We start from the raw sequence: 2,733 nt of genomic DNA, 5'->3' as shown, positions 1-2,733 counted from the left end.
GGGTAATTCTTGTCCAGATAATTTCTCTTGGGGCATTTGTTCTGTCTAGATGCTTCCCGTTCTGGATGAATAATGTGCACCATTACTGTTATTTTCACGCATATGCATCGGGTTGGTTTCAGTAACCAGAAATTAATTAGCAGTATGTTATGATGGTTTCAGTAGAAATATCACTTTTTGTTTGGGTAATTAAGAAAAGAGTAGACCGTGGTCACAGCACAGTCGATCTGTAGCATGCAGGTAGCTGGGTAGGAGCGATGGTGGATCGGCATCATGCATGATGCGTAAAGGATTGAGTTGAGACCTTGGAATTGAAATGCCTTTTGCTTACTCAGCATCTCCATGGCTCCGGTACGTACGTCGGTGTGGAATCCACCGGAGTGCAGTACTAGCTCAGCAGGAAACGTCCCCTAATAAAAAGGGGAAAAGCTCAGCAGCAAACTTACTCAAGATTGGAGATGCTACCATCCCATTCATATGTGTCTGTGGCAAAAACATCCGTTCGCCAGTGTGTTGATGCCAGGTAGAGTGTGATTTGCTTACCTTGCCAGAACTGTGCCGACACGGTTTTATTTGTGGAGCGCCACTAGCCGTCGATCGGTGCTGGAGCATGCACATCCAGCATTCGAGTTCTTGGCTTAGAGCATCTCTAGCTAGCTGATGCTATATATGGTATAATCAATACTCGAAATAGAGGGGGGGAAATCGTGGTATAGCAGATAGTCGGTTCCATCGTCCATAGCTTGATGTCCGCAAAAATATCCTAGACTTGAAAGACGCCTCCACGTCTATGCTGAAGCGTGTTGAGCTAGAGTTTTTTGGGCACCTCCAAGTCCGTGATGCAAAGCTTGTACGCGTGCACAGTCCCGTCCTGGTTTGCGATGATCCTCAGGCTCTGTCACTTTTTCGGAATATCAATGACATAAAGTCATCTCGTTGGACAAAACATGGAACTGTCCTTTGTGTGTAGAGTGCTCTACAAGGTTTGCTGAATACTTAATGTTCTTTTCTAGATTCTTTAGAATTTTTAGGTTGATTTTTTCCTTGCCAAGCAGGTGCTTCTACTGATTCCCTTAGCTTGATTTCATGTTTTTGCATAATCTTGTGGAATATACTTTCCAACATGCTAAGAACAGCCAGCTCCCTTGCGTCTAAGATGTAGCCGCATGCCAAGAGTTAGGGTTCTGGGCATAGTTGGTATGACCGATAGTGGATAAGTGCGAGAACCTATCATGTCTATGCTATATCAGTGAGAGTAGTTATAAAGTGTGATAGCTGGTATGATAAGTTGCAGAGCTTGTCATACTTGTTGAAACCTCAGGCAGATTGTTTAGCAACGTATAACATTTAGGGAATTTATTGAAAAATGTTTTGGATCCATGTGTGAATATCATGTTTCTCAAGCTAGTAGTAAGCATCCAGACAATCTACCCACATGTTATCACAGTTTTATGTCCACTTGGGGCGGTTGGCAGATCTTGCAATAGCCCAAAGTTGCTTCTTCAAAGTCTCACCTCTGAATCCTGCATGATTAAAGTTCTGGTTGCAGTGCATTAATCCAGCCCCGCATAGGATCAATTAGCAAGAGTTTGAACAAAAATCAAGCATGGAACACAAATCGGAAAACAATGTCAGGACGACTTACTTTCTGCCAGGCACTCACTATTGTGTAAGGAGCAGTGTTGGTGATATTCAGGTCGTCTTTCGGAGTGGTCAGGAACCACTTCAAGGAACCTATGCACTCTACTTTAGCCTAAGCCATTGTTGCTATTGGGAAAATGCAGTCATTAGGATCAATGCCAACTATTGTGAATATCTTCTCCTTATACTTTGTTTCATGTGGCAAGCATCAATGAATATGATAGGCTGCAACCTACTAACCAGCCTCTTTTGCAAGCATCATAAGGCCAATATATAGTACGCAGGCAATCCCTTGGTACCGGGTCTTCTTTGGTTGACGCCAACTCGGTGGAAAGGAAGAACGTGGACCCTGGGTTTGACCTTGTCAGCTCATGTCCATAATCCCACAACATTTGAAACCGTTGTGTCTAATCACGGACACGGATTTTTAGAGCTCAGGTTTCTGGACACCCCTTATCCTTATATCCTCCAACATTGCTTTGAGATCCGTGCTAGACAACTAACTTTGTACATCAGATTTTCTCTTTTTTGTTTCTTCAAAATAAAATAACATATGAACTTCAAACTTTGCAAGACACCAAAACATTCTAACTAGAATGTGAGAAAAAACTTTCAGATTTTTGTGTCAAACATAAATATACGAAATTAGATTTTTTGTATTAAAAAAAGTACTTTTAGTATTTATATTGCACGAAAAATTCTGAAAGTTTTTTCCCACATTCTAGTAAGAATGTTTTGTTGAGCTGCCAAGTTTGAAGTTCATATGTTGTTCTATATGGGAGAAACAAAAAAGACAAATGTACTCGCACGAATCGCGATGCAAAAATTAGTGGCTAGATAAGGGGGTGTCCCAAAGCCTATGCTCTACAGAATATTTTCCGTCTAATCACCATGAATCTTCTAAAGCCAATTCCTTTGCCTTTCCTAGCTTCCATCGGACATGTTGAATTCCTTTATGACCTTCTTTTTGCAATGCCCTAATTGGCATGTTCGGGTTAGCTTTGAACTCAACCATAAATATCTTTGCAAGAAATATAGCAGTCATGCATCTCACACTCCAAACCCTCGGGGAGGTCTGCTCGGGGGCATAAC

This window comes from Triticum dicoccoides, chromosome 3A (genome assembly GCF_002162155.2).
Source record: "Triticum dicoccoides isolate Atlit2015 ecotype Zavitan chromosome 3A, WEW_v2.0, whole genome shotgun sequence".
NCBI lineage: Eukaryota > Viridiplantae > Streptophyta > Magnoliopsida > Poales > Poaceae > Triticum > Triticum dicoccoides.
This window is presented reverse-complemented; position numbering follows the sequence as displayed.